The 20,681-nt window shown below is 33.9% G+C and overlaps 1 protein-coding gene and 1 long non-coding RNA gene across 2 annotated transcripts in view; one reads left to right on the top strand and one right to left on the bottom strand.

The window, feature by feature from the left end:
* The window catches only part of LOC309632533, a 103,978-nt gene that overhangs the window by 46,501 nt on the left and 36,796 nt on the right, over positions 1-20,681 (bottom strand). The gene's annotated exons all lie outside the window — the stretch shown is intronic.
* Positions 1-20,681, top strand: part of PPP1R3A (protein phosphatase 1 regulatory subunit 3A) — a 64,928-nt gene that overhangs the window by 28,142 nt on the left and 16,105 nt on the right. The window lies entirely within an intron of this gene.

Below are 20,681 nucleotides of genomic sequence, written 5' to 3'. Positions count from 1 at the left end.
TTGATGCATTGCTTTTTTGTGTGGAAAGCACACACGCATATGTGTATATGAGCTTTTCACTTTTCACAAAGATAGTTCATAATTTTCTAGTATTTTATACTGTTTGTATTAGTAATACCTCATTCAAAGTTACCTTTGGCAAACCAAGTTAAGCTTTAGACAATGGCAGTTATATGAACATTCAAGGCATTTGTTTACAAATCTCATAAAACTCATGTAGTTCACCAGGGCTACTCCTACTGTCGATTTATCCATGTTATGGAACTTGCTTTTGCCCTTACATAGATTTACTATACTGCCTTAAAATTACCAGCGCTTCCGGCAATATTTTCCCATGGAGTAGCTACTCCTATGATGCAAAATAAAACAACTTTCCTTAAATGAAAGGGTTGCTGTTTGCCATGTGTGCATCTGATGCAATTTATAGGCAAAGAAATTAACATTCAGTGAAACTTACTGTTTATCAGATATTTTTATTTGGAAGAAGAGGACTTTTGTCATATGTCCCTCTATATCTGTTTAGCCAGAATTCTTCCAATGGTGGCCTTTCAAATGGTGGCCTTTTCCTGCACTTTTAAAAACTTTAATGTGTGTGCCATCTTCTCAACTGGACTGCAAGATCCTTGAGGTCAGCAGTGGTATATTAGTTTAAGCATTATTCCCCACTGTGACTAACAAAGCGTTTTGTGTGGAAAAGCTCTGAAAAAATATTGATTAAACCTGATAACCGTAGAGCCTGGTAAAATCCTAAAGTATCCATTCTGAGTACTTAAAGAATGAATTATGCTTTTTATAATTTTAATGATGAGTGCTTTTATTGTTTTCACAATCTTTAAAAATCAGGGTCCTACTGGTCATCTCCATCTGGATATCCATGTGGCAAATTAATTCCCTTACGTCCCAAACCAAAGTTACATTTCCCCTTCAATCCTAATCCTTCTTCCTCTATCCTATACTTTGTTTAAAGTCATAGTCATCATTCCAGTCATGCAAATAAGAAACATCAACATAAGAACTGATTTCTCTTTTGCCAACTCCTATTAATTCTACACTCATATTCGATTCCATTGCCACAGAAGTAATGATTGTTCATTTGATTAAAAATAAACATTGTTTTTGGGGCTTCCCTGCTGGCGCAGTGGTTAAGAATCCACCTGCCAATGCAGGGGACATGGGTTCGAACCCTGGTCCAGGAAGATCCCACATGCCACAGAGCAACTGAGCCCATGCGCCACAACTACTGAGCCCGCATGCCACAACTACTGAAGCTCGCGTGCCTACAGCCCATGTCCCGTAATACGAGAAGCCACCACAATGAGAAGACCATGCACCACAACGAAGAGTAGCCCCCGCTCGCCGCAACTAGAGAAAGCCCGCACGTAGCAACGAAGACCCAATGCAGCCAAAAATAAATAAATTTATTTTAAAAAACACATTATTTTAAAAATAAAGAACAGAGTATACAAAAACCATATTTACACATTATAAAAACAACAGCTAAGAGGGAAATTTATTTCTTCAATAACCACATTTGTTGTCTAAATTGACTCAAAATTAAATATAGAATTGAACATATTAACCATATTAACATCTTGTAGTCAGTCTAAATTTACTTTCAGTTACCAGGGTATCAAAGAAAGATCAAATTGAGAAATAAGTTAATATAGTCTACTATAGGACACTTTATTTAGTCTTTCCTTCTTTCCTGTCTTCTAAAGAGCTGATTCATTGAGTCAGTACAATGTTACTATTCTGTAATGTCAAGTAATCTAAACATCCCAAATAAAAGAAATACTCATTGGTCAGCTTTTGGCTTCCTTCATATCACAATCCAGACCAGTGGGACAAGAGAAAAATCCAACAGGCTGAATTATAAAAGACCAAAGGCAGATATTGTATGTCCACTGATCAGAACTGAGTCATTCATTCTTTCTCTTTGCCAGGGCCAGGACCCGGGCCAATACTCATGTTAGTTCTGCTGCTGCTGCTTGTGGCACCCACTGATTCTGACACCTGTGGATTCTGGGTCTGGCTGTTGTTCTGTCTGCTTTTCTTTACCTTAATGACTTCCTTTGACGGCCTTTTGCCTCTACCAGATTCCTCCCCTGTTCCTAAACCTAAACACCTAAACCACGTCCTCTCTGTCTTGAGATTGCAGATTCTTGGTCTTTGCTTATATGAAACCATAAAACAAAAACAATTAAAGAGAAATAATGCAGTACATGTAAATGTTTAACCCTAAAACCTACAAAAAGGTAGTATGATGAATCTGCTACATTCTGTTGAGTACTTTTTTAAGAAAATATTTATTTATTTAGCTGTGCTTGGTCTTAGTTGTGGCATGTGGGATCTAGTTCCCTGACCAGGGATTGAACCTGGGCCCCCTGCATTGGGAGCGCAGAGTCCTAGCCACTGCAGGGAAGTCCCTATTGAGTACTTTTTTAAAAAATTACTTTGATATAATTTTAGATTTTAAAAAAATTTATAGGAATAATATGAAGACTTCCCATATTCTTGTATATAAATGTTTTAAAACTATATGAGGAGTCCAGTTACATTGATTCTTACAGGCAAAAGCTTTTACCTTTGAAAAACATAAGCAATGTGACTTTCTAGTTTGTAGCTAATTGCTGATTTTTGCAGACTATAAACTACAATTAAAATGTTTTGTGAAAATATTAACAAACTCAGATGGAAATAGTACTGTTATTATATTATAATATTTAAATTTTAAAATTATATTATTTTTCTTTTTATGATATAAGAATTGGGAAACAAATATATGTTTTTAGGATATTAGCATAAATAATTACATATTTTATATGGCAAAATAATAATATACCTCAGGGATAATGACACATCAATTAACTCTTACATCATTACCCTCAACTATCATCTCATAGTTTTCATTAAGAGTTTTACTATAATTTTCCTAATATCCTAAAGAGCTTTATTGTGTAAAACCTGAAGTTTCCACCCAAAGTATAAATGTATTATTGAGGTAGGTAATGCATGGCATTTGTAAATAGTTACGTTTCACTTTCTCGGAAGAAGTGTTTTAATGAAACTTGCTGAAAATTAAAGTTTTATCATTTACATTTTTTGTTGTCCAATTAACTTTTAGTATACAAATATGGATGGGTTCCTACTGAAAATGGCATTTGTGAGACTGAGTTAAACAGTATCTGGGGAAAGCTTAGCTATTGACTGAGCATCCTGGAGGGGTATTCTTATTAATACAACAGAATACTCTTGTCTGTGACTAATTGTAAATTCTGAGGCAATTAATTTTTTTGAAAACCCTCAAAATTATGTTGGTGTGATTATAAGAGTCTTTCTTTTCTGTGTTATTCTTCAATTCCTGGGGAATTCCTTGACCACTTATGGTAATTTTGGACCAGTTTGCTTTCATTCTTTTAATTTTTATCTGAGCATCTGTAACATTTATTAGAACTTGTCTACGAAACCAGGTGGGACTCTCATCTAGTGCATGGACTGTAGTCCATCGACAACTTTAAATTTATGATATTTTACTACTTTAACAAGTTAGCTGTTCTTTTGTTTAGAAATTTCTAATTATATAAACTTAAGGAATACATACTTTAAATGTCTCTACTATTATTTCTTAAGTGATATAAAATTATCTCCCACTAGATCACTTTTATACATTGTAGTCAACAGGCCAGTCCCATTTACATGAGAAGAAATTTAGGCAAAAGGGATATATTTGATCAAGACCAGGAAATATATAAGAGGAAAAGCTCTTTTTGTGATTTAAGGTCTCTAATTCCCTGCGGCTTTGAACCATAGTGCCCCAATCAGCCAATTAACCAAAAAGAAATTACGGAGTCCTTAATTTATGTAGGATTCTTCTAGTTAGCTTCTATTTTCAAGCATTAATTTGATAAATGGATAATATTTATGCACATGAGAAGTTAGTTATCAACAAAAATGGAATGACACAGACTTAGAGGAGAGCATAGGAGGTGCAGAGCAACAGGCTTTAGAGAAATGATTTACTGCAGGCGGACCTGATCAGAAACAGCATCACAGAGGAATTGAACTTGATCTGGAAATGGTAAAACTTGGGTAGGTGGAGAAGAGTTATGAGACTGTTTACACAGAATAAAAAATACTTGTGGACACGGCAGCAAAAAAGATAAGTCGGAGGTTTTGTTAGTCAATTTGACTGCCTGGAATGGAAAGAATTGTGAGAATCAAACTTGAAGAAAAAGGTTGAAAAAGAATTGCACAGTCTTGCTAGACTAAGGATTTTGAACTTTAGTTCCTATGCTCAAGGATAAAGTATTATTTTACTTATATCAATCCAGAAAGCATATGCAGAATAGAGTGAAAAGTATGAACTAGGTCACTGCCCATAAAAAGGGATATTGATTTTCTATGTTCATAACTGTTTTTTACTTACTGGCTCTGTATGTTAGAATGTTTAAAACATAGGTTTTATCCTTTTCTCATTATCAATATTAACTGAATTCTGCTATAGGTCATCTTTAACGTAAATAAACACATATATATATTATGGCACTAATTTTTAGGTATTTCTATACTATTTTATGGGTGATTTATTTTACTACTCTGGCGACACTTAGGGGAAATTTATTTCTATAATTGTTTTTCGCCCAAATCCTTCCTCAAAATCTAAGGTTTACATTTTAACTTAGTGAAAAATATTAGTCCAGGCATCTCAGTCTTTATCCTCTTGGATGGATACATGGAAATTACACTAGTATATTTTTTTCTATAGTACCAATGACCTCAAGATTAAGAGGGTATGAATCTTGGTTCACATGAAACAAAAAAATCAAAATATTAGTAGCAAAGTTCTTACTATGCTTTTCAGCTTGTGTATTAAAAGAGAGTAAAAAAAAAGATCGATGACTAGAAGAAATGAATACAGGATAATAAACATAAAGAATAAGTAAGTTATTTTAGAAGATGACATATGCAATTGAGAATATAAAAAACAGAGCAGCATAAGAAGAATAAGGAATAAAGACTACTTCATTGAGAAGATGACAATTGATCAGAGACTTGAAGAAAGTCAGTCATGAAGAAATCTGGGAGAAGAGAGTTCCATTCAGAACAAAGCAACCAGTGCAAATATTCTAAGAAAGTTCAAGTGATGGATCTCCCCTTCTGTTTACATTAGGTTCTCGTGCTCCTTAGGTCGCCTCTACATTCTTGGGCTTATTTCCCACAGGACCCATCACTACCCACAGGGTCTCTGAGAGAAAGGGGCAGTGTAGCAAAGGTACAGATGAAAATATGTCATCAGCAGTTTGCCTTTGACTCTAAAGTCTTTTAGGGTCCCTTTCTGCTTTCTCTGGCTGCCCAAATCCCTATATCCAATCTTTTAGATTCATCTTTGCAACTGAAGGACTGAGTTGCAATTTTGTCTTGGTGAAGGTGCAGTTGTGTTACAGTTAATCTAATCAAAGAAGAAATTCCACATTTGAGTTATCTTAAAAAGCACTGAATAATTCTATCTATTATTATTTTATTTCAAAATTTTTCGATTATCCTGACAACAGACTATGAGTATTGTAGATACTGGATAAGTTTATGTAAATTGATACCTGTAAGAAGAAAATATTTTTCATAAATTAACGCTGTATACATATAATAAATCAAGCAAACCATCGTAAAATTATTTGCAAAGATAGCAAGTGTAATCTTGCAAGTGCCTTTACTTATGTAGCAAATGAGGAAAAAAGAAGACCAGAATATAAGCAGTTTTGATCTTTTTATATGAAACATTATTTTATATATTATAAACTCCAAACACATTAAACTATCAGCATTATCCACAACTTACATTTAAGCCATTACATTGCGTGTTCTGCTTTTTTAAAACTGTCACCTCATCTCTACCATTTTCATCTCAAGACTAATTGTCTCTTTTATGGGATCTAACCAACTAGTGTCCTTGGCAATACACTTTACGGTGCTTGCATTTACAATAATTGTTTGGGCAATTTGCCATAGTACAACTGGAAAACATTTTACCATCCCAGGTCTAAATCTTAACAAACACGATCAGTGTTAGGGTAGAAAAGATTAATGTCTCTTACCCTAAACAGCATCTAGATTTCCTTTCAGTTAAAAGAATCAGTAAATTTAAATTCACTGATGTATGGATTGGTAATCCCCATGATGAATAAAAATTAATTGTTTAATAGACCTAACAGTAGCAGAAGTAAAATCCCTATAAAATTTACATTATTGCTAACCTGTTTGATTATGTATACCCCCTCCTCCCACCCCATAGAAAAACTTAAGAGCAGAGTATTTTCACTGAAGGATTTATTTTCCCACTAACCATACTTTGATATAGTAAAAGCCAGTGTAGAATAGTAGTGTAAACCAGTGTTTCTTAAACTTGGGTGCGCATAGGAAGGGGAAAAATAGGCACCCACGCCTAGATCCTCCTATAAGACCCCAATTTCATTGGGTGGGGGCAGGTTGCAGGCACTGGTATTTTTAAAAAGCTCCCCAGCTGATTCCGATATGCACCAGGGTTGAGAATGATATAAACAAAAGACTAAACACATGTGTTTTGAGTTGTAACTTTTTTTGTAATTTGAAAATCAGTTAGTCTCAGTATCCACCAAAAGAATAATGCTATTAAACAAAGAAAAATTAGCAAATAAAATAATGCTTTTGCAAATATGGCCTGAGGGATTTTTAAGCATTAATAGAAACATTTAGTACTGTGGGAATTAAGATACAAAAGATAAGCTTTTTAAATAAGGCATCTATTACAGAAATTTTGCCCCATCATTTGTGATGACTTGGGGAAGGCGAAAAAGGCACTTTAAATAGCATGGTAAAGTTAATTTCCATTTAGAATGAAGTAAACTTTCAGAAAGTATTTACTTTTCTTTTTGAAAAGTATATATTTTACAGTTCAGAAAAATCAAACTTTTAAATATGATTTGTAAGCATATTAAAGGATATGATCTTCTTTCAGTCTGCTCTTTTTACAAGCCCATGTATATACACAGTTGCTACTGCCTTCCCTGAGTTTGACTTATGGATATTACAGTTGACCCTGTATGGATCCTGTATGGACCCTGTTATGGATCTTATTACAATGGGGATATCAGGGGTGCTGACCCTCTTTGTAGTTGAAAATCTGAGTATAACTTATAGTTGGTCCTCCATATACTCAGTTCCTCTGTATCCATGGTTCTGCATCGTCAGATTTAACCAACTGCAGGCCACGTAGTACTGTAGTATTTACTATTGAAAAAAAACTGCATATAAGTGGACCCACGCAGTTCAAACCTGTGTTTTTCAAGAGTCGACTGTATTTTCTTCTATAGCACTCCATGCTTCCCCAATCATGAAATGTATAGCTGTGATTTTATACTGCTAGTTTTCATTTATCATTCTTTAGACTGTAAGCTCTATGAAGTTAGAGTTGGTTCAATCTCAGCTTCTGCTAGTAGTTTAATGTTTAGCATGATGCCTAGCACAGATTAACTACTTGCTGAATGAATACACATTAAATTTTGTCCAACATTATTCTGACTTAGCATGATGTCCAGTAGAAGGACTGAATCCTTTTAAAGCCACTTGATAGCTGTATTCTTCAGAATGTTGACTGTAAAGTCTTGTGCTGCCTTGTTAAAAGTGTGGCAGAGATCCCCATCTTTGGCAACATAACTGCATCCCTTCAGGATTCAGCCCTTGCATTTGATTCCTTCGGCAATCCCAGCCTGTGGCCCAACTTCTTCAGTCACCTGTTCCTTGCCTTTTAGTTCATACTGGTTCTCAACTTGTCCTTCCCAAGCACCATATTGCTCTTCTATTAATCTCTAACCATAGTCCGTCTTAGTGAGACCTTCACACTTCATCTTCTTAGGTTTGCTGGCAATGAATTTTGCTTTACTTAATCAGGGATCCAAAAGCCTTCAACTGGGAGAGGCAACTTGGCACTGATGAGCTCCTCCTGCCTATTCCATCTCTTCCAGTGAAAGGCACCAACCAGAGGAGTAAGGTGGTGTTTGTACTGTAAGCTTCTTAAATCAGTTGGACTTCTTTTCTTGACTCTATAGGTTCATTTGCATCATCCCTGAATCTGCTTACATCTACTCCAGTCTAGAACTTGGCTAGGACCAATAACTGGTGGACATTTTCTAGCATTGAAATTAACATGAGCAAGAATATGAAATGTAGTTGGTTGCATGTGATAACTACACTAATAAAGATTATTTATGTTAAAAATAATATTGCCTCTTATTTAAAGAGTTTTAATCAAATAGATTCTATGAAGGACCTCTGCAAGTTAGCAAAGATCTTAAAGCTAATTTAAAAATTCTATTACTTGGACATCATCCAAATTAAGAACTCCTGCACCCAAAGACACAGTCAAGACAGTGAAAATGGGAGAAAACATTTACAAATATATCTAATAAGTGACTTATCCAGAAGAACTCCTACAACTCAATAATAAAAAGACAGCCTAATTTTAAAATGAGCAAAGGGTTTAAATAGATATTTCTCCAGAGAAGATATATTAATGACAAATAAGCACATGAAAAAGTATTCAATATCATCAGTTACTATGAAAATGCTAATCAAAACCACAATGAGATGTCACTTCACGCCCACTATAATGACAACAATCAATAAAACAGATAATAACAAGTGTCGGTGAGGATGTGGAGAAACAAATTATAGAATTATCATAAACCAGCAATTTCACTTCTAGGTATCTACCCAGGGGAAATGAAAACATATGTCCATGCAAACACTGGTATGTAAATGTTCATAGAAGCACTGTCCACAAGAGCCAAAAGGTGGAAACAACTCAAATACCCATCAGCTGGAAAATGAGTAAAGTGAGTGTATCTATACAATGGAATACTATTCATCAATAAAAATGAAACATTGATACATCCTACAACACTGATGAACCTCAGAAACATTTTCCTCCATGAAAGAGGCCAGACACAAAGAACACATATTGTATGATTCTCCTTATATGAAATATCTAGAATAGGCAAATATCTCAAAACAGAAAGAAGATTAGTGGTTGCCTAGGACTGGGGATGGGAGTAAAGAGTGACTCTAACAGGCTTATTCTTTTGGGGGTGCTGGAAATGTTCTAAAATTAGATTTGGTGATAATTGCACAACTCTGTAAATATATTAAATATAATAAATGTCACTGAATTGAACACTTAAAATGGGTGGATTTTGTGGTATGTAAATGATACCTCAGTAAAGCTGTTAACTTAAAAAATTATATTACTAATTTTGTATGGGGATACTAATATTTTATGATAAACAGATATAGATTTCTATAGACAGACTGCAGAATTTAGGGTTTATCAGTTTAGAAATAAGGGTCTGTTTCTCCTGAAATTTAGTAGAGAAATAGTAGTAAAAGATTGTATTGTATTTTAGATGAGGTTAGAATAAAATGGCAAGAAAATGAATATAGGTTGCATACATAGTCCCAGATGAAAAATTATATTTCCCATACCTGGTATGAGTATAAGCTTTGAAAGATACTTGAGTACCTTTCTATGAATTCTGTAGATAATTCTGCTGCAGGAATAAGGACTATAAGTTTGATCCCCTTCTTCAGAGTATGTTAATTCAAGGACTGAACAACTTTCACTCCATAACATTTTTCTTATTGTTTCAACAGGGAATGTGGATATTAATTTTATCTTTTTGCAAAGTGCAAAGTGTTGATGTAATAATAATAGCTAACGTTTATTGATTGCTTGCTGTATGCCAGACACTGAGCAGTTTAAATCCATTTCCTCATTTAATGTGTTACATTGGTACGAACACTTACTCTTCTTAGTTTAATTGCACTTTTCTTTCTTGTGTCCTCTTTCATGGCCTTTCTCTGCTCTCTTTTTCTTTTTTCTATTCCACTACTCTTTCCCTACCTACCTTCAGAGCAAATTATTCAACTGCTGGTTACACTATTCATGTTTCAGAGTCTCATTTTTTAAAAACAAGTGCTTCGTTCACATTGTTCTGCCTTTAGCCAAAAACCAATTTGACATTGCAGAAAAATATCCAATCAGATTTTGTGCTGAATTTTGACTGATTTAGTCAAAATGTTCAAGTGGTTTGTATATATAAACCTGCCTTAAATCAAAGAAATGTGGGCTGAAGGGGAGGAGGTCTTTGAATATGAAGTGGTAGATTCCACAGGAGTGCAGAATCTTTTGTGAAGAAATCCGCAAGAGGACAGAAAGAAAATACTAATTCACAAAAGGTGTGGGTGAAGGGCTGGCAAAGAAAACCTGTAACACAAGATGTGGACATTTGTGAGTATGCCTCAGTGCACTGCATTAATAATTTGCATATTAAGAAGTCACGAGTGTTCACGTTAATGAATCCCTAACTAGTCTCTGACACAATAGAATGAGTGTCCCTGGAGGAGTCATTATGGCCTATCATGTCAATGATCCGCATATTAATGACTCTCTTACAGGCTCATCAACAGGTAGCCTAATAGGCTTCCATTGAGTTCTTTTTCATTTGCTTTTTAAATGTATCCTCTCCTCCCTTCCTTTTGTAATCTTATTGTGAAGATTTGACAAAAAGGTGCATTAGGATGATTTTAATGTGTGACGTAAGTTCACAAAAGCATTAAATTTAGAAATAATGCTTTAAGACTTCCTGAGTCTGCCTAGAAAACTTTTCAAATGCAGTTAAATACAAATCCAGTTTGATAATAGGGTTCTTATTTGGAATTTAACACAAACCATCCAACCCAATTTACCATATTTCTCTTTTCCCTGATATATCAATTTATGCTGTGATTAGCATAAGTAGAGTAGCTAGTTTAAAAATGTTTGTGAAACTGAATTTCTTGAAAATGGAAATGAATTCCAATGGATTTCATATGATAGAGGTTACTAAACACTTATTAAAACTAAAAAGCAGTAGCTGATAATATTAAAAAAATTTAAATATAAAAGAATTTTAAATTTAGAGAAAATACAAGACGTTTATTAATTGCATAGCCATAAATAAAAGGTCCTAGGATTTTAAAAAATGATTTCATAACTTTTAAATTTAACATTTAATTAAAAGCAATAACAGGAAGGCAGTACTTTAACATTTCTAACTTGATTTGGCATGCCCTGACTTTTGTTGGTCCTATTATTATATTTAAGATATTTGGTGATTTTTCTTACGAACATAAAACCTACCATCTCCTATACGAAATACTGAAGAACTGTTTTACCAATATTTTACTGAAATATACATCATTTCACCTGATTTACTCTCCAGATAAAGGGAAGAGTATTGATACACGCTTGAAATTCTCTGTCAAGAGCCAGGAATAGGAGAAAAGCTGGGGAAAGAGTTGGAGAAGTTTGGCACTTTGTTCCCCACTAAAGAAAAAACAAAACGAACAACCCCATGTAAACTTTACTATCTTGGGGAACAATAGCGGGCACAGATGCTCAGGGGAGTGGCTGCCACCCTCAGCTGGGCAACAGATCCTTTTGAGAAGTGTCACTTCCAAATGATTTGATTTCAGTCTGGAAGTCTCATGCTCCTTTGTTTTCCTTCTCGCCCCTAGCCCTTCCAAATACAACCTTTCCACACATACACTGGGAATATCAATTTACATTTTAAATTACCTTTTCTTAAAACAGTTTTCAAAACAATATTTAATACAAATTCTGTAGAGCTTGGATGTCAAATCTCAGTATTTAACAGACCAAATACCTTAGGTGATACTTATATGTAGATTTCACAGAGCAAACATGTTTAATCCGGATTTCCTTAATTGCATTAGTTAGCTCATAGTCATGATTTTGTGATAATGACTTTTTACACAAACACAAACAAATCAATATCTTTATGAAGGAAATAATGCCTGAAAATTAGTATCCTTAGGAAAAAATAGATATTAACAATACTCTGATAATTTTCAAAAGATGGATGCTGTATAAAGTTCTTAGAAATCACTTTGTAGGGCAATTGTGGAGAATCAGAATGTCAGAATTCTGAAGTAGTAAGAGTCTCAGCCGGACAATGACTAATTTTTCTGTTACCCACATGCTCCACTGGTAACAATTACTTCCATTAAGAACTCAGGTAAAATAAGGACTTTAGACCAATAAAGTTAAGAATTTTTTTCTGATATCTGTCTGATGTTTAGTTTTTCCAGTATTCATCACTTAAAAACATTTACATTTCTCTCTTGGTAGAATATAATTGGCAGATTGTGGCAGAGAAGTCCCTTGGGCCAGGTTTACCTATAACTCTTCTTCCACTGAAAATTCATGGATTCTGCTTGTAATTACATCTCTCCCAAAGCAACCTACAATTTTTGTTGTTGTTGTTCACATGTGAACCTCCAAGGTTTGACTTAATTAAGCACTAGATTCTCGCAATTTAGTACTCCTTTAGAAGACACTCTAAGGAGATCCCATCTCTACAAAATTGCACATGATGCCTAGATTCAATCACAGAATTAAATCCAAATAATTTTTTCTCCCTGATTTCTGTGGGGTGGGTGAGCAAGAAAAAATAGCACCCACTGATTTAACATGACAAAGCAGATTTGAAAACAGCAATCCTTGGCAGAAGACAAAGAGTTAGGAAATGAAGCAACTTTGGAAAAGAAACTTACCAAAGAATTCTTCAACAAGGTTATGCTTTTTAGTTGCTTCTTTCTCTGCTATTGAAATTTCCTGCATCAAGAAGGCATCGTACCATCGTTTTCAATATATTTTCAAGATCAAGCACTGAGGCAATAGGCAATGTTCTAATTTAGTAAAAGAAATAGAGGGCTTCCCTGGTGGCGCAGTGGTTGAGAATCTGCCTGCCAATGCAGGGGACACGGGTTCGAGCCCTGGTCTGGGAAGATCCCACATGCCACGGAGCAGCTGGGCCCGTGAGCCACAACTACTGAGCCTGTGCGTCTGGAGCCTGTGCCCCGCAACGGGAGGGGCCGAGATAGTGAAAGGCCAGCGCACCGCGGTGAAGAGTGGCCCCCACTTGCCGCAACTAGAGAAAGCCCTCGCACGAACCGAAGACCCAGCACAGCCAAAAATAAATTAAAAAAAAAAAAAAAAAAAGAAATAGAGAAGATTTTTAGGAACATAGCAATTCAGGTTTGTGGAAAACAGGAAAGTGACTTGATAAAACCATCTGGTCACTAATGTGGTGATATGTTCTTAGTTACTTGAATACTTGAGCAGTTCACTAGACTTTACTCAAGGGGCTTGTGGTTTGCCGTGGTTTATGCTTACATTTTAAAAGTAATAAATTAGCTTATATCATATGTATTATCCAATATGTTCGTTTATCCCAATCATTTGTAGATATTGATAATGTTCCACTATTTGAAAAGTTTTACCTGGACATAGTAAAATAATTTGGGAATAAATCATTGTATAATCTGCATTATAAATAATGTAAGTCTAGCTCACAAACTGTGTGGGTAGGATTTCTGTAGGTATTAAATTTGAAATGCTGACCATAAGATTCAACTGAGAATTTATCTTTGTATTGCAAAGTTAATGGTTATTTCTATTGATCCTACTAGCATTTATATCTTTTGAAAACAAATTTAAGAAATTTCCAAATTACATTTCAAAATTATATTTATGGAATACTATTAGCTACATAAATATGGAACTCCTAAAACTGGAAAGCATGTTATTTAATGTCAAAATTGAGAAAGGCTAATTGTTTCCATTTTGAGCAATAAAGGGGTTGAGAAATAAAGGGGTAGTGGCTGCCTGGTTGTATAGAGAAGGATCACGGGGCTCAATCTGGTCTCAGCTAGGAAGTCCCTTGACCTGTTATCAGTGCTTGCCATGGGTGCGAGAGAAGGAGGCCAGCATGAGAGTATTGTTTTTGATATCCCTAATCTAACCTAGAGCTTTCACTTTGAAGATGAGGAATTCCACAAAAACCATGTTCTTTACCATATTAGTTATTAGTCTTCAGATTCGGCATCTAAAGGAAATAGAAGCCATTTAAAATTTTTGATGTTTTTTCTTTGAGATTATTTCTTGCTTCTTTCAATCCCCATTATTAATGCAGAACTGTCTTCATTTTGTTTTCCTCTGTGGAATTATCATCAAGGAACTGAATTTTAATTCATCTTTTCATCCTAAATTCCTTCTTGCATTATGCCTTTAAACTTTTTCCTGAGACACTTCTGTTCACAATTAGACATTTATTGCTCTAATTGTCTCTCTTTTGATCAAATATTTCTCTTCTGTTCTGGTTTTATTCCTGATCAAAAGAAGACTATCGGTACTGTAACACCAAAGGAATAGATACTAAGTCCTAGTAGTTGGTTAATGTATTATGAACTTTACCTCTCATTAAGTACAAGTTTCTGCTTTCCTCACTCCTCCAATTCATGGCTATAAAATGTCAGAATACTAGAAAGTCAATTTTTAGAGAAATATCACCATAAAAGTATGAAAATAAACAGCACACAATATGTAATTATTTATTCCAGGAAAACCTTTTCAGTATTTCTGTAAGTATCCACTTATCAATGCCAATCCTGATATATTCCTCTTAAGTGTCTTTAAAAAAATTTCAAGTGAGGTACATAATATTTCTAACTTAAAATCTCTCCATTCATTTAGGGAGAGTGGGTAGAGAAAATCAAATGAGAGCACAAACTTCGAACAAAGAAGGCACACTTACGTCTTCTTGAAGAGTTCAATATTGACTTTTTAGCTGTTTATCAGAGTGAGAGTTGATGCCTAAGAATTCCAAGTTGGTTTTCTTTAGGCATTGCTGAGTACTTTCAAGCAGAGTGTTAAAGAGACACAAATGCAACATTCATGACTCATTTTGGAAATGATCCTTTTTTTATGCCAACTTTTTGATTCCTCTTGGAACAGAGTTACATTTCTGCTGCCTACAACCTAATCCTGACATTTACCCTGACCGGTTGGGTAATTCCATCACTTCAGACTTAGACTGGGTGGAACAGGTTTTACTCATATTTTGAGAGACATATGGGCTTTTAGCACAATAGCATTACAGAAACTCAGGAAAAATGATATTATTACTTATACTAAAACTACTACATTTTGAGAGTGTTAAAATTAACCATAACTGCAAAAGAATAAGTGCCACATACCCAGAAACTGCAGGAATATTAACAGGGTGACTAAATTCTGACAGTGAATAAATCAATTGGCTAATAGCAGAAAGTGTGAATTAGCATTCCCATGCACACTGTATTTGTATTTTAAATAAAAAGTTACTTTCACTGATGATCTAGTGATCTTTCTTTGGAGGGTGGTCCTCTGATAGTAAGAGTATACTTTAGAAAGACTAAGCGAGTATGTCATCATGGGCTGCAAATTTTACTCTTGAAAGTAACTTCTGGAAAATAAAGTAACTTGTGAATTAAAGATATGAGAGAATGGAGTAAACTTTAAAAAATATACATAATTCCAAGTAAAAGGAGAAGCACGGGAATCGGGTACTGTGGCAGTATAGAACTAATGATCAGTGTGGTATTTACTACATGTCACTAATAATAATGGTAATAACAGTAGTGATAATACATTTATTAAACACTTCCGCATATTGAGAATTATGATAAATAATTGCCCTGTGTAAGGACTAGGCAATATTTTGGAGAAAAACGAGATACAGAGAGGTTAAGTATCTTGTTGGAGGTCGCATGGCCAGTAAGTGACTTAGTAAGGTAAATAACAGGAAAGACTGTGATTTGAATCCAGGTCTTTCTGCTCTTTTTCGCTATGAATTGACTAGAATAAAAGCCAGGAAACTAGGCATAACTTGTTGATGCACTGTCCAGGCACACGTACCAGAGATTAGAGAAGAAGGCTGAAAGGTGTCTACATGGGCACCTGAGAAGCAGATTACCCAGTGTGCAAGACATCAGAAATCAGTCAGCAGACTAATTCAAGACCTTACCGACTTAACAGTGCAGGAGCCCCGGTTAACCACCAGACTTAACTCTCCCTTGCTTAGGTCTTGGAAAGAGCAATACTTGACTTCTAAATCTCATGAACACAGCCAAGGTCAGGCAGAAAGAAGGCATTTTTAAAATCTACATTCAGGGAATTGATCAACAAATCGCATTGATGCTACATCAAAAGTTTAACTCAAATTTGATTCCTTTTCTCTTTCCTCATTGCCATCACCTTTAACAGTCATAATTTGTGCCTGAAATATTGAAGGAGCCTCCTGACTTGTCTTCCTGCTTCACTATGGCTCATCCCATCCAGGATCTCCTAAGACAGATCCTTAAATGTACTTCCAGAGATTGGTCCCTAAATGTAAATCTGATGGTGTCTCTCTCCCATTTAACTCCTCCACTCCCCTCCCCAGAAACCGGAGCACTGGTTTAAAAGTACAGAAAAAATTCAGTCCCACATTTCCTGGCATGTTAAGCCGTTTAAACCTGGCTCAAACCAACCCCAGTTCTATTCCTTGGCATTCTTTCCTCAAAACACAGTCCAAACCCTCTGAACATCTCATTGTTCCTGGATGGTTCTCTTCTTTTTGTGCTTTCTTACCTGTACTTCTTTGACCACTTCTTATTCTCTCTGCCTGAAATGACCTTACCATTTTTCTCTATTTGAGGAACTCCTACTTCCCCTAAAACCTAATTAGAATGTCACTTCCTTTGGGAAAAATTCCCTGATTCTTCCAACTGAGTGCTCTCCTCATTTCTGTGTTTTTTTTCTCTAGAGAATATCATATCCCATTATTTATTATAATATTTATCACATTATAATAATTGCCTGTTGATGTGTCTATTTCCATCATTACATTATAGCTTCCTTGAGCTAAGAGGCTACATATATATTATTATTCATCTTTGATTTCCCAGTGTTTATTAGAACTTATGACATATAGTGGATATTCAAAATATCTATTAGAAGAATGAATGACCCCTCTTATGATTAAATAATACTAGTGACTATATTATATGATTTAAGGTGCACTAGAAATGAACTATCCCTCTACAAACTACATACCTTTTTGACCTTTCAATTTCTAAATTTATATTAGAAGATTTTAAAATTTTTGTTTAGCTATTTAAACCCATAATTAAAAGCATTGTTTTTAACTTTGGAGTGGGAGGTAAACATTACAAGACACACAAAAATATGCACGTTTTAATTTATTAGAATCTTTTATGAAAATAAATTTTAATGAGGAAAGAAAAGAAGAATAATGTTATGATAATTTTGACAAGAGGTGGACAGAAGGGAAGAGTAGAAAGGACACTGTGCATTTATTCAGCAGCATTTATTATGCCACTATTATGTGTCAGGTAATGTATTAGCCACTGGGAATACAGATCAATAAGAAACTCCCCTGCTCCAAAAGGACTCAGGGAATATAAAGGGGAGACTAGAAATATTCACTAACATATTTCACTTATACTACAATTGTATATAGTTGTGGGTCCTATCTTCATCAACCATCAAGTTCTTTGCCTTTTTCCTCAAATTTTTTGAAGTGGTTTTAATTAAATGTAATTGGTCATATAACAGACACTTTGGATTTTGGAGTGGGATTTTATCTATAAACATCCTGTAATTTTGGCCAGACAGCAACCCATTTGTCTTAATAAATTATCTAAAACTAGAATTTAACCATTTAGATATTTTAAATAATATAATAAACACCTGCAAAACTACCACTCAAAACAATCGACGTCTCACCATTTCCTTTGCTCATTCCTTTCCTCTGACTCACCCCACTTGATGTAACCATAATCTTGAAAATCAACCTTTCTTGTTATATTCTATGTATTATATTATATGTATTCCTTGATAAATATATTTAAATTATTTTAGCAGGTTTTAGCTCAATAAAAAAGAACCTCCTCTGATGTAATGTTTTAGCACTGTTCATTCACTATTATGTTGCTAAGATTTATCCATATTGTTGTATGTTTCTGTAGTTTATTAATTTTGAGTGCTTTATAATATTTCTTTTGTGGTATTCCAAGTTTTGTATCTACTCTTCTGTTGATAGGCATTTGGATTGGTTCAATTTATGCAATTGACAGCAATTTTTACCAATTAAATAAGTATAAAATCGCATCTCCTTGTGGTCTTGATTTGCATTTCTCTGTTTTCTAATAATGCTGACCATCCTTTATGTGCTTATGGGCCATATGTATTTTCTCTTCTGTGAAATGTCTGCTCCTCTCCCCTGACTCTATTGAAATGTTTGTGCTTTCTTATTGATTTGTAGAAATTCTTTACATATTCTTGATATTTATTTTGTGTTGATTTTGTATAACATAAGCATCTTCTCCCAGTTTATTTATATTTTTCTATTATAAAGATGTCTTTCAATGAACAAAAATTTTTAATTTTAATAAAGCTAAACTGACAATCTTTTTTTATAGTCACTTTTTTTTTCTTATTTAAGAAAACATTTTCTACTCTGACGTCTGAAAGATATTTACATATTCTACTAAGAATTTCATGGTTTTTGACATTTAAGACCTTAATCCACGTGAATTGATTATCGAATATATGTTTTGCCTATTTCATCTTTTTTTCCATGAGGGTAGCCACTTTCTCCATCTCCATTTACTGAAAAGTCCCTTATTTCCCTGCTTGGTGACATGCTATATTTGTCATATACCAAAGTTCTAGATAAGTAGGGATCTGTTACTAAGCTCTCAATACTTGCCTGTCTCTGTACCAATATAACTGTCTTAATAACTATATCCTCATAAGAACTATTGAAACTAGGTAGAGCAGGTTCCTCTACCCTGCTATTTCTCAGTAGTCTAGCTATTTTCAGTCCTTTATTCTTCTCTTTAGAATTATATTTTCAAATTTTGTGAAAACCTGTTTGGAAATTTTGATTAGAATTGAATTGAATCTGTAGATCAAATTGGGAGATAATATCTTCACAATCTTCTTCCTATCTATGAACATGGTATACCTCTCAATAATTTCTAGGTCTTTAATATTTATTGACACAATTTTATTCTTTTCCCTGTAGAAGTCTTACACATTTTCTATTCATTTTTTAATAGATATTTGATATAACATATAAATTTCATCTATTTCAGGTTCTCTTTCTTGTATTTACCCCTGAATCTAAGATTTCCTTCCTATATTTCTGTATTTATATGTTTTTGTAAGAAGTCAATATAATAATACACGGTTTGACACCTAATTATTTGTCCCCAAAGTGAGCTAAAAGCAGGTTTCTTTCCTTTTGATGCAATCATTTAAAAAATTAAAGCATTTTAGAGAATTTAATAAGAAAAATGATTAATAGCATTTTGCTTAGGCAAAAACAAAAAGCTTTAAATGGTTATGATCTTTCCCTCTACAAATGAGATTTTCAGCATTGTTATGGGACTAAAGATAAAGAAGGGATAATTAAATGCTGTTCAATGGTTTATATATTTTTAAGAGTACATAGATTTTCTATGCACTCTATGAAAGGAAAATGTGTCAGCTTGCAGTTGGATTCCACAAAAATCGAATCTTTCCATAATTATAGGCCTCATTAAACAATATAGATTTATAGATTAAAGCAGTATCACTTATTGGAAATACAATATTTTTCTAATAAAATTATACTTAGGTAAAAACATTATTTTCATTTCTGGGCCCACTTCAAGGTACCAAATAGTTTTGGTAAATCTAAAATTAAGCATCATAAAATGTATACAAAGCTGAATTACTTCTTACATGGTCAAGATGGAAGAATTTGCAATTTTCTTGTGATTTGTTGAAACAAGATTAGCCTTCCGGGGATTTGAATCAACATTGTCCATGCAACGAAAACTAGTCTCTATTACACAAATTTATCAGCCATTGTGAACTCTCTGTATTTCTTTTATTGCAGAAAAAAGTCATTGAGAAAAGTCACTAGGAGAAAATTCAGCTGAGACAGTACAAGAAAATGTGGAGACTGGGCCAATCATTTCTGATAGACTGACTTGTGACATAATTATACACAAAGTGAGCTTTTCACTAACTCTTTTCTTGCTGAGTGTCATGGACAAATCTAAATTCTTATAATTCCACAAATACACCTACAAACAGATTACATTTGAAAGAAAAAAGTATTTATCTTTCTCAATAAGCATGCAGAATATGAGAGAAAAGCTAGTATAACCTGAATTATTTTAAAGAAAGAAAATGTATGCTTCCATATGAATGATCTAAAGTCTTGGTTGTAAAATTGGCCTTTGGCAATACACACATGAAGTCTTTAAACTGGGTATAAATTTAGCTGCCTTTCACTTTCTAGTAAGTTTGTTTTTTTTCTCCTTTTCTAGAGAGAGAGAGTTAATAATATGTCAGTTCAACTGGAAGAATTTTGAGTAAAATGGAACACAAAAAAATAATTGGAACGTTAGAAAGTAATTTCAGTGACCACAAATGGACTGTCAGTTCATAAAACTTCATCATTTAAAACAAGAGAAAAATGTTTTCACTTGCAAAGATTAAATTCATGAATGATGGAATAATCTACACTTACATATATTTTTCCTTTGGTTATGTGTTTTAATATGAGTAAAATAATTTTATTTAGAATTATGGAATTGTGTAAATAATTTTTACATTTTTCTACAACTAATATATATTATTGCATCATTCTAAGAGATCAATTTAATTTAAAAATATACAAAGTAATGCAAGAAAATGTGAAAGGTTATAT

The sequence above is a fragment of the Balaenoptera borealis genome (genome assembly GCF_965194805.1).
Source record: "Balaenoptera borealis genome assembly, chromosome: 7".
In the NCBI taxonomy this organism is placed as follows: domain Eukaryota; kingdom Metazoa; phylum Chordata; class Mammalia; order Artiodactyla; family Balaenopteridae; genus Balaenoptera; species Balaenoptera borealis.
The sequence above is the reverse complement of the archived record's forward strand: the minus strand, read 5'-3'. Positions and strand labels throughout refer to the sequence as shown.